Below are 12,337 nucleotides of genomic sequence, written 5' to 3' on the forward strand. Positions count from 1 at the left end.
CAGGTCATGTTCTCATGGTTCATGAGTTCAAGCCCCACAACGGGCCCAGCACTGACAGAGCCTACTTGGGATTCTCTCTCTCCTCCTCTCTCTGCCCCTCCCTCCCCCCTCAAATAAATAAATAAACTTACAAAAACCCCAAAGAAATAGTGACTATTTTTCTCCAGATGGCCACCAATTCTGCAAAATGTTGGCATATCTTTCTATGCACCGTTCTCAACAAAAAGCCAAAACAATAGGCTATTGTGGTCATCTTGATAATGAACTCTGAGAGAGAGAACACAACATATATAATACATATATTTATTCACTCAATTTCTCCTTCACTCATTCCACACACGTGCACTGAGTACCTGCAGTGGTTGTTCACATAAACTGAATGCCCCTGAAGGTTCACACCTGTGTCCATTTTACTACAAGCAACGTGGTAACCCCTAATCCCGAGTTCGGCTTTCTGTTTCTGTATTTGGGTCCAGGTATAAGAGCTAAGGGTTCAAATTGCAACACTGTCCTGAATGGTTTGAGTCATGCTTTGCAGGCCCTTTCTACTGCTGGAAAAGGTTTCTCTGGGAGTCTGTTGTATCACCTATAGCAACTTCTCTAAACTTGCCTTTGTTTGTTTGTTTCCAAACCCCTCAATTCCACCACTATGCCTCTCACTTCTTGTCAGTCACCTACAGAGATGTTAAGAAATTCAAGGTTATTCACAGAAAACTGCCTCAGGTCTTTCCTGTCCTTCTCAAAACTCCTGTCTAGGAACACCTCCCCTCTTCCTTCTCTCAGAGAAGCAGATACCCGTCTTTGCAAGGCTCATCCTTTCCCCTAAGTTGTTGATCCTATTCAAGTTCTGTGCTTTATCAATTCCTGTTACTCTCTCCTTCTCACCTGTTCCTTTCTTGGCAGGATCTAAGCAGCACCTTCTTCCCATTTCCAGTGGATCACTAACCCCCATTGTCATCAGCATGTCGTGTCGGCACTTCTGTCTTCCAACCTAATCATGTGTTTTCCACCAAATGATCTAACATCTGCAAGTAAAAGGTATGAGAATTATTTTCAAAACAGAGTTAGCTCAGAATTTCACTGTACATTACAAGGAAATAATTTAACCTATTTACTCATAATTAGATTCAGCTGCATGTAGATTTAGTATATTACGAGTAAAATAAAATGGGCTGCAAAATAATCTCAGAAAATCACACATTTTTAAAAAATTTTGTAAAGTTTACTTGTTCTGAGGGGGAGGAGGGGCAGAGAGAGAGAGAGAGAGAGAGAGAATCCTGCACTGACAGTGCAGAGCATGATGTGGAACTCTAACTCACAAACCCGTGAGATCATGATCCAATGCTTAACCGACTGAGTCACCCACACCCCTCAGAAAATCACAGTGTTTTAACGTAGTCCACATGGAAAATAAGGACTAGCTTATAAAGTTTTCATGTTAATGTATTTACTGTGTACCTTTCTGGGATTTGCATGTACTGGACATTCATGTAAAGAAACCATCTCTGTCCTTTAAGAGTTGACCTTCAAAGGATGTTATCTGCTCCTCAACAGGCCAGTGAACCATCATGGAAAATGTACAAGAAATGAGGTTGTATTATGAGCTTATGTTATCATCTTCCAATACTTTTAGGCAGGAAGATAACAGGTATTAGATTCTCCAACACTTCAGCCTGGAAAAAAAAAACACCAAAACTGGTATACAGATGCTGAAGTTACCTGCTTTTAAATATTTATGTAACGAAATCTCAAGGGGATGCTAGATGACTCATTAAGATTTATTTGTTTCACTTAAGTTGTGATGATTAGATTTCTGAGTCTCTGACCAGCAACTACAGATCCATAGTTCTCTCTTTCTATTTCATTACTCACTGATAATTGTATTTTGTGCTGCTTTGGAATTCATCTCATAAAATGCTATATGTCCTCACATTGTGCTGTGTTCCTGTTGTCTGCTCCTTCATGATGTAGAAAAATAAAGGTTCATAGGAAAAAAAACCATCTGCTCTTTCTTTAGGACCATTTAAAATCAACTGACATTTGAGAATGAAGCAAAGAGAGAAAATGGTCATGTTTTAATAAAACTGTATCTAGAAAACTTTGCTCTTAAATGACAAAATCCTTTATAATATAAAGGTTTAGAAATAACTCTCGCTTTCTAAATAGTTTATTTACAATAAATAAATTTAGAAGTCAGCTAAAAGCAAGTTTTGAATTTGAGAAAACTTTTTTTTGTATGTATTTATTAAAAAAAAATACAACAGCTTTTTTCCATAACCAGACATGAAGAGGTCACCAAAGCCGACCTGGCTCTGGTCTGGGCAGCGTGGAGCGCCCGAACTGCCATTATTGACCTCTCCTGTTGACAGTCAAGCCACTGGAGACAGTAGCCTGTGTCTATAGTGCCTTCTCCATCACAGCCACGCACTCCTTAATCCACTGTAGTTTGGCTCCTGACCAAGAACATTTACAGAAGCTTTTCTCTAAGACCAAGAATTGCTTCCGTGTTGCCAAATCCAGCGAGCGCAGTTTTGTTATAATTTTATTTGACTCGCAGCATCATTGACACCCTTCTCTTCTTCTGTGTTTTGAAACTCACTCTCGGCTTTTGAGATTCCATCCTCCTGGTTTTTTTCTTTTGTTGTTGCTGCTCCTGCCAGTCACCTGCTTGGCTCCTTTCTTTGACTCGGTGCTCAGCATGTTGGGACTCTGGAACAAACTTTCTTGGATATGACTTGACTCCAGCAGTGAATAGAGGAATGAACAAGTGACAAATTAAACCATCCACTAATTGTTTTGATTTCAGACCACCAAGGGAGACCCTCTGTACCTACAAAATGACTCTCCCCCCAACCTACCAAACGATGCCTGAAATACACTGAGTGGGAAACAAAGTTTTGCAGGCTGATTTGACACATAAAAGGAACTTGGAGTCAGGAGGCTTGGGCAGGCACTGTGTAGAGTGTGACCTTGGTCAGTTCATTTAACCTCCTCAAGTTTGTTTTATCACTATTGTCAATAATAATAACTGTAATAACTTACAGAGTTATGATAGTCATTTGCGATACAGGGTTGTATAAAAATCACGTTTAAGTCATAATGCCCAAAACTTGGGTGTAAGGGTATAATTGTTCCTGGGCAGGTAATAAATACACTGACCGCAATTCACTCTAAAATACAAATAAAGTTTCTGTCTGTTAAGGTCCTGGACCTTAGAACAGTGCACGTTATCAGTCAATTGCCATCCAATACAGGTAACCTGTAGAACTACTCTGAGTCATTTTCTGGGTCTTCCCTGTCTGTTCCTGATTTGATTTCACTCTTTCTCCAACACAGAGAGAACTCTAGTGCCTGTGTTACTCAGTCCCACCACGTTCCCAGTCTATCTTGGCTTCATCGTGTACTCCTCTGAATCCCAGAACTGCCTTTGATGAGAATTCTTTGCCTTGTCCTTGGTTTCTCAGATGAGGAATAATTCTGACCATTTTTGTTCATGTCCATGCACTTCGACTCTGACAGCGATAGAACTGAAGCATTAAGGATGAGGCATTCAAACACCTGGAATGAAAGGGAAGCCCAAATGATATGGCGTGTGCCTGAAGCATAGAATTCACTATGTGCAGAGGAGTGAAGTGTGATGCTCTTGCTGAAATATGAAAAAGGTCAGGCTCACACTTCGCTTCAGGTTTACTTTTCGATTCTTCTTTTCTGTTTTCCTTTGGAGGAGTCCTATTCTTGTCTCTTGAATTCTGAAAGAGTAAAGGAAATTCTTGTAGATTCTGAAGTGTAGGGTCAGCTGAGAGTTTGGAAGAGAATTTGCCGGGTGGGAAGGAAGTCGCACAGAGCAGAAAGAGACAAAGCACTGAACATAAACTCCTTCCCTGAGAATTTACCTGAAGGTCAGCTCTACTTCAAAGACCTTCTTTAATCTCTCTGATACACCTGCACACACCTGGGCACTAAATTTTTTTTAACAGAAGTGAATTAAATCTTAACTCTTTCAGATGGATGTCATCACATGGAAATGACTATAAGAAGGATATTTTGGTGCCCAGTTTGTGAGCTTAAAACTTCCATGAAACTTAAATAATTTCTTGACTAATTACATACTTATGATTATGCCCTCATCAAATATGGGGAATCCCTTCAGGTTATCCAGTACAATTATAAAAGTTCTATTTAATAAATGACTAATGGGAGATAACAGTATAATTTTTAATTATATCACTAGAAAGGATAGAAACTTTATCACTAGAAAGGATACTTGCTTAAAATCACTGCTTAACTGTACTAAGGAGATACAGCCTGAAAACCATGCTAGGGCAAAAAACTATGTGATTAATTCTTCCTTAGAACAATTTAAATTAAAAAAAAGTTACTCAACATCTAAGACATGCAAAAAAATGTGCAATCAATGGAATTTATACCCACAATTCAACAAACTTAGAAAATAAAATCTTTTATTTATATTTCTGAAGTCAGTGCTAATAATATAATATATATTATATATATAATATTTATTAATATTTCTGGGTAACAGTACATCACTCTGTCACCAAATATAACCACTGTCCTGAATTTGTTTTTCATTCCTTTGCATTTAATATTTAAATATGTATCATTACCAATATATGGTATTATTTCCCTGTTTTTAACTGTATATAAATGTTTTATACTGTGTGTATTTTTGGAAACTATTCTCTTACTCAACATTATGTTGGAGTCATTGATGCATACAGGCACACATAGCTCTAGATAATTTATGAGAACATACATGTATACTGTAAACCCAATTGTACTGTATATGTGCATTTGTTCGATCATCAACAATTCATCGAAACATTGCACTGTTTGAGGTGCTGGGGATATAACACCTAGCTTTTATAAACTTTACATTCTATTTGGAAAAGTCAGTAACGAATAGAATAAACAAGGAAATACATGGTGTATTAGATGGAGGTAGCAATATGAAGAAAAAGCCGGAGGGGGAAAGAAATGGCAGAGAAGTGGACTGCCATTTTAAATAGGAATGCAAGGTCACTTAGATGGTGACGGTTGAGTAAAGATCCGAAAGAGGTGAGGAAACAAGTCACGTACATGTCTGTAGGAAGAATGTTATGGACAGAAGAAGCAGAAAGTATAAATATCCTGAGTCAAGGGCATAGCAGGTGTATTCCTGTAACAGTAAAAAGGTTTGGTGGCTGGAATAACATTGGGACAATTGGTAGCTTGTTCATTTATCTCTGCTTTAACCTTTATGATTTCCTTCCTCTGCTTACTTTGGGTTTAGCTGGCTCTGTTTTTAATTTCTTTAGATGCAAGTTTAGGTTGTCGATTTGAGATTTTTCTTCTTTTTGACATAGGTATTTACTTCTATAAATTTTCCTCTAGCACTGCACTTACTACATCCCAGAAGTTTTGGTATATTGTTTTTGTGTTTTCATTCAACTCAAAGTATTTACTAAATTTCTTTTGTGATTTCAGTTTGACCCATTGTTATTCAGGAACCTGTTGCTTCATTTACATTTGTCTCTAAATTTCCTAGATTTCACTCGGTTACTGATTTCTTTGTGATTGCATTTCCTTATGAACAGAAAATACATGCTGTTTGATTTCAATCTTTATAGATTTATTAAAACTTTTTAACTGGCCTGCCATATCATTTATCCTGGAAGATATTTCATGTGCTTTTATAGAATGTGTTTTCTGCTATGGGTGAGTGGAATTTTCTATGAACATCTGTTAGGTTTTGTTGGCTTATAGTCTCATTCAAGTCTGTACTTTGTGGTCGACCTTCTATCTAGATGTTCTACCCATTATTGAAAGTAGGATATAGAAATTTCCAACTATTTTGTTTTGTTACCTATTATTTCAGTTCTGCCAGTTTTGCTTCATACTATCTCTTCCTTTTGATAAGAGCCTTTGCTCCATTTAATTTAATTACTGATATGAGAATTTGTCTGTTATCTGGCTATTTTCTATATCTCTTAATTAGTAGCCTATTGCTGTTAAAACAAATGGCCACAAACTTTGGTGGCTTAAAATAATGCAAATTTATTATCCTGTGGTTTGTGGATCAGAAACATGAAATGGGTGTCACTGGGCTAAAATCAAGGGGTTGACAGACCTTCATTTGTTCTGGGGGCTCCAGAGAAGAATCCATTCCTTGCCTTTTTCCATCTTGTCTAGGTTTTTCATGTTTTTTGGCTCATGGCCTCAGTCTCTCTTCAAAGCCAGCAATGACCATCTGAGTCCTTGTCACATCAAATCACTCTGACTTCTGTTACTGTCGTCATATACACTTTCCTGATTCTTCTACTTCTTTCTTCCAACTTTCAAGGACCCTTGTGATTATATTTGGCTCACCGGATAGGATAATTTTCTTATTTAAAGGTCACCTGATTACCAACCTTAATTCCACTTGGAATCATAATTTCTCCATACCTTATGTTACAGAACATACTCAAAGACCGTGGGCCTTAGGACATGGACATCTTTAGGGGGACATTATTCTGCCTACCACAGTGTCTAAAACTTTTTTCTTCCTCTATTCCTTCATTATCTTATCTTTTGTATTTAATAGATAAGATATTCTCTAGTATATCATTTTACTCTCTGTATAATTCTTTTCATTATATTTTAAAGTTTATTTTCTTAGTATTTGCCCTGGATATCACAATGAACATTTTAATATATAGTAGTCTGGCTCAGATTAATACTAAATAAATTTCATTGTCTTCATGCTATTATTGTTGTACAAATTACACCTTATCCATTATAAGCATATCAACATACTTTTATGATCACTTTATGCACTCTTTTATTTTTGTTTATTTATTTTTAATATAATTTATTATATTAAATAATATAATATTATTTATAATATTTTAATGTATAATATAACATAACATAACATAACATAACATAACATAACATAACATAACATAACATAATAATATATATTGGGGGTATAATATAATAATATATATATTGGGGGTAGATTACTGTGATTCATTGCTTGTAGACAATACCCAGTGCTCATCCCAACAAGTGCCCTCCTCAATGCCCGTCACCCATTTTCCGCTCTCCAACCACCCCCCACCCCCCATCAACCCTCAGTTTTTTCTCCGGATTTAAGAGTCTCTTATGATTTGGCTCCCTCCCTCTCTGTTTGTAACTATTATTTTTCCCTTCCCTTCCCTCATGATCTTCTGTTAAGTTTCTCAAGTTCCACATGAGTGAAAACATATATCTGTCTTTGTCTGACTGACTTATTTCACTTAGCATAATACCCTCCAGTTCTATCCACGTTCCTGCAAATGGCAGGATTTCATTTTTCTCATTGCCAGGTAGTATTCCATTGCATATATAAACCACATATTCCTTATCTAATCATCAGTTGATGGACATTTCCATAATCTGGTTATTGTTGAAAGTGATGCTATAAACATTAGGGTACTTGTGCCCCTATGAATCAGCACTCCTGTATCCTTTGGATAAATTCCTAGCAGTGCTATTGCTGGGTCGTACAGTAGTTCTATTTTTAATTTTTTGAGGAACCTCCACACTGTTTTCCAGAGCAGCTGTACCAGTTTGCATTCCCATCAACAGTGCACTGTCTTTTAAAAAAAATTTTTTAAACCTTTTTTTTTTTAATGTTTATTTACTTTTGACAGAGAGAGAGAGAGAGAGAGAGAGAGAGACAGAGCATGAGCGGGGGAGGGGCAGAGAGAGAGGGAGACACAGAATCTGAAACAGGCTCCAGGCTCTGAGCTCTCAGCACAGAGCCCAATGCGGGGCTCGAACTCACAAACCGTGAGATCATGACCTGAGCCGAAGTCAGTTGCTCAACCGACTGAGCCACCCAGGTGCCCCTAAAAATTTTTTTTAATGTTTATTTATTTTTGAGAGAGAGAGAGAGACAGAGTGTGAGTGGGGGAAGGTCAGAGAGAGAGAAAGGGAGACACAGAATCAGAAGCACGCTCCTGTGCTGACAGCTCAGGGCCTGATGTGGGGCTCAAACTCAAGAACCTTAAGATCATGACCTGAGCTGAAGTCAGATGCTTAACTGACTGAGCCACCTAGGTGCCCCAGTGCACTGTCTTTTAAATTAGAAGAGATACAAAGAAAAACACATGCTTACTTTCATTTATATTTTCCTATATGGTTACTTTTACCTTTATTACTTTATATGGATTTGATTTGTTATCTCATGCCCTTTCATGTTACCTCAGTGATTCCCATTAGTATTTCTTGTAAGGCAGGTCTGCTGCTAACAAATTACCCATTTTTGTTTGTCTGTGTATGCCCAATTTCTCTTTCAGTATCGAAGTTATTTCACTGCCTGTGGCCTTCCTGTCTTCTGCTGAAAAATCAGCTGTTAATCTTTTTTTTTTTTTAAGTTTATTTATTTTGACAGAGTGAGGGGTAGGGACAGAGAGCGAGAGAGAATCCCAAGTACTGACAATGTGAAGCCTGATGTGGGGCTTGAACCCACCAACTATGGGACAATGCCCTGAGCCGAGATCAAGAGTCAGATGCTTAACTGACTGAGCCACCCAGGCTTCCCAATCAGCTGTTAATCTTATTGAGGATCTCTTGTACATGACAAATGTTTAGATGTTTATCTCTGAGTTATTTGGAATTTGTTCAGCTTTTTACATGTGTAGATTAATCTTTTTTCATTGTATCTGGACAGCTTTGAGCCATTCTATCTTGAAATATGCTTTCTGCCCCTTCTTCCTTTTCCTCTGGTATTCTTATGTGCATGTTGCTCTATTTGCTTATGTTCCACAGGTCTCTGATGCTTCGTTCATTTTTCCTCCTTTTTTCTTCATATCACTACTGAATAATTTCGACTGGCCTCTATTGAAGTTTGCTGATTTCTCCTGCCAGCTCAGATCTGCTGCTGAGAGCCTCTGGTGAATTTCTTATTTAAATACTTTTTAATTCCAAAATTTCTACCCTTTTTTTTTTTTTTTTTTACCGTTTCTGTCTCTTTGTTGATATTCTCTGTTTGGTGAGACAGTAATTTCATACCTCCTTCAGTTATTTAGACATGGTTTACTTCACATCTTCGGACATATTTATAGTAGCTAATTAAAGACATTGCCTAGTAAATCCATTGTCTGGTCTTCATTAGGGACAGTTTCTAAAGACAGCTTTTCTTCTTTGTATATGGGTGATATGTTTCTGTTTCTCTGCATGTCTCTCTCTATCTTTTTTTTTTTTTTTTTGGTTAAAATTGGTTATTTAAAATAATATAATGTGGCAACTCCAAAAATCAGATTTCTTCCCTACCCAAGGTTTGTTTTTTGTTTTTTTTTTTTAATTTTTTTTAACGTTTATTTATTTTTGAGACAGAGACAGAGCATGAACGGGGGAGGGGCAGAGAGAGAGGGAGACACAGAATCGGAAGCAGGCTCCAGGCTCTGGGCCATCAGCCCAGAGCCCGACGCGGGGCTGGAACTCACGAACCGTGAGATCGTGACCCCAGCCGAAGTCGGACGCTTAACCAACTGAGCCACCCAGGTGCCCCCCCAAGGTTTGTTTTTGATGTCTGGTTAGTAACTTTTCTTTTTTTAAATTAATTTTGTTAATAGTTTTTTTTTTTTCTTTTTTTTCTTTTCTTTTCTTTTTTTTTTTTTTGAGAGAGAGAGAGAGAGAGAGACACAGCATGAGCAGGGGAGGGGCAGACAGAGGGAGACACAGAATCTGAAGCAGCTCCAGGTTCCAAGCTGTCAGCACAGAGCTCAACGCGGGACTCAAACCCACAGACCGTGAGATCATGACCTGAGCCAAAGTCGGATGCTTAACCGACTGTGCCACCCAGGCGCCCCAGTTTAATAACTTTTCTAATGAATTCTGTAAAGTATGTATTCTTTGCCACTTGTGGTCACTGAAACCTCTGTTGAGTTAACCTAGTGGTCAGTTAATGATTACACAGAGATTTCTTTAAATGCTAGAACCAGTAAGTCTCCCAGGATTTACCAAGGGGTTCTGTGTGTTTGTGCTGGGCATGTCTTTATTCCTAAGGCAGCTTACTCTACCCCAGCCTCCAATTCCTGCTTGGGCAGAGCCTCAAGGAGATGAATTTTTCTCTGAGTCTGTGCATAGCCTTGACATGCATGTGACTTATAAATTCCCAGAAATCTTTGAGGATTTTCAAAACCCTCTATAAATATTCACTTCTTTCCAATGTTTCCTTTTAAGTTATTTGGCCACCTTTTTTTTTTTGTCCCAACTCTTGGGACCACCTCCGACTGCTGTAATATTAAGCAATTGCTACCGATTGTCTTGGAAAATGGGCAAAGTGGGAAAAACTGTTCACACTGGCTGAGCTCTGAATCAGGCCAAATAAAAACAAACCCTACAAGTAGGTGGTTCTTAAGAACTGCCAGACAGTCAAATATTGGTGATTCTCCAGGGACGGGCCCTGAAAAGAACTTCAAACCTGTTCTGTTTGTTCTAGTGGCTGCTAAGCTGTTCATTTTTACTGCAATTTTTAAAAAGAAATATGCTAATTTTAATTGTGACTTGTGACTATTGTATTTGTTTTGAAATGTTTAATAATACCACCCCATGTTTTACTTACAAAACTTCAGTCCACCTTTTGCTACAAACCTCATTGGAGACTATCAAGTATATATATGTTTTGTATGAGATTTACTGTTTATTCATATGAATCAATAAGGAAGCAAAGCCACCTTCCCCCTACCTATCTCCCACAAACACACCTTTCCAGTTTTAAAGTGTATTTTATAAAAGCTCTTTATATATTTTCTCCTGGAAAAGAGATCCATATCCAGTTAACCCACCAATAGGTTTTCAGGGCTATTGCAGAACTTCGGGGGGGGGGGGGGGTGGGAAGGTATGAAACTGGATGAGAGCAAGTTAAAAAGCCCCAAAGTTCACTACTCTTACTAAGATTCAGCCACTTTTTGAATAAATCCGCAGACTCTTGCAAGCCTTGGGTGAATTTTCAAAGTTCTGAAAGTGTTGATTTTTAACACTTTTGGCCAATGTTCTCATTGTTTTTATGGAGAAACAGATTTTCAGAGGTCCTTACCTTGCCATTCTGGAAGCCAAAACTTGGCCCATGTAAAAAAATTTTTGCTTTCTTGTTTTTGAGTTGTAAGTGGTCTTCCCTTGTTCCAACACAAGCCCAGTGTCTGATATATGCATTTCATACATTTTGTCCCAGTCTGTATTTTGCTATTTTACTGATCATGTTCTTCCATGAGCAAAAATTTTAACATTGATGTAGTCCAAGTTATGTTTGGTTAATTTTCTGTATGATTCTGGCTTTAGGGGGGTGGCGTTATCTAAGAAAACTTTTGCTCCTCCAAGTTTGCCAAGATTTTCTCCTGTTTCTTTTTTGAATTTTTTTTTAGTTTTTTTTTTTTTTTTTTTTTTTTTTTTTTTTACATTTAAGCTCATCATCCATTTCACGTTAATTTTTGTGCATTATGTTAAGGTAAGGATTTATGTTTTATTTCTTTCTGTATGGGTATCTCCTTTTTTGTTTTACAAAAAAATTGACCGTTAAGATACGTGCAGAATCACTACAAATGAGAACAAATTTCTGCTTCTTTCGTATCCTTAAAGGTATTAAATAGATTCCTTCCCCACCTAGTCACTTTTATTTCACCCTGGAGAGTGCCATATTCAATATGGCAAATGTCCTTTATCTCCCTGACCACACTGCGGTCTGTTACCTCTGCTGACATCACTGTCATTACTCTTCGGAGATTACAGGACTGCCCACATGTTCACATTTGTAGAACTTTATAATAAAATTCTGTGAGCCATGGTTATCATTCATAGCGCATAACTGTGATCTTACTGTCTTAATTTGCTTGTTTAGGACCTACTAGTATAAAAATACTTTTGGTTGTACCTGATGTCAGCCCGAATTTAAATGATTGCATTCATTATAAGTGCCCTCTGCTGCACAAAATGTGTAAATGTCAAAAGTGAAAAAAACATATATGGAAATGGATAGTAACTTTATTTCTCTCTACCTTCCACTCCCCCTTCCCAGCCCAAAGGAGAAAAAAAATCCTTTCCACTCTTTCTGAATTTGTCATGTCAACCTGAATTATATAGGACTAAAATGCCTATTTGTGAATCATGGTTGGCCACCCTCCCCAAGTTCATTAACATCTATCGTATTTAACAATGAACACTTCTTTGACTCTGGTCTCCCTTCCAGGCTATGCAAGATATTTCTAATTTCAAAAACATATTCTGACAAAGCATAAAATTAGAATTTTCTAAAATTAAAGTAATAAAATGTGAAAGAAACTCCGCGGGTCAGAATATATGAAGAGGGGCA

This window comes from Panthera pardus, unplaced genomic scaffold, assembly GCF_024362965.1.
Source record: "Panthera pardus isolate Hobbes unplaced genomic scaffold, ASM2436296v1 HiC_scaffold_17, whole genome shotgun sequence".
NCBI lineage: Eukaryota > Metazoa > Chordata > Mammalia > Carnivora > Felidae > Panthera > Panthera pardus.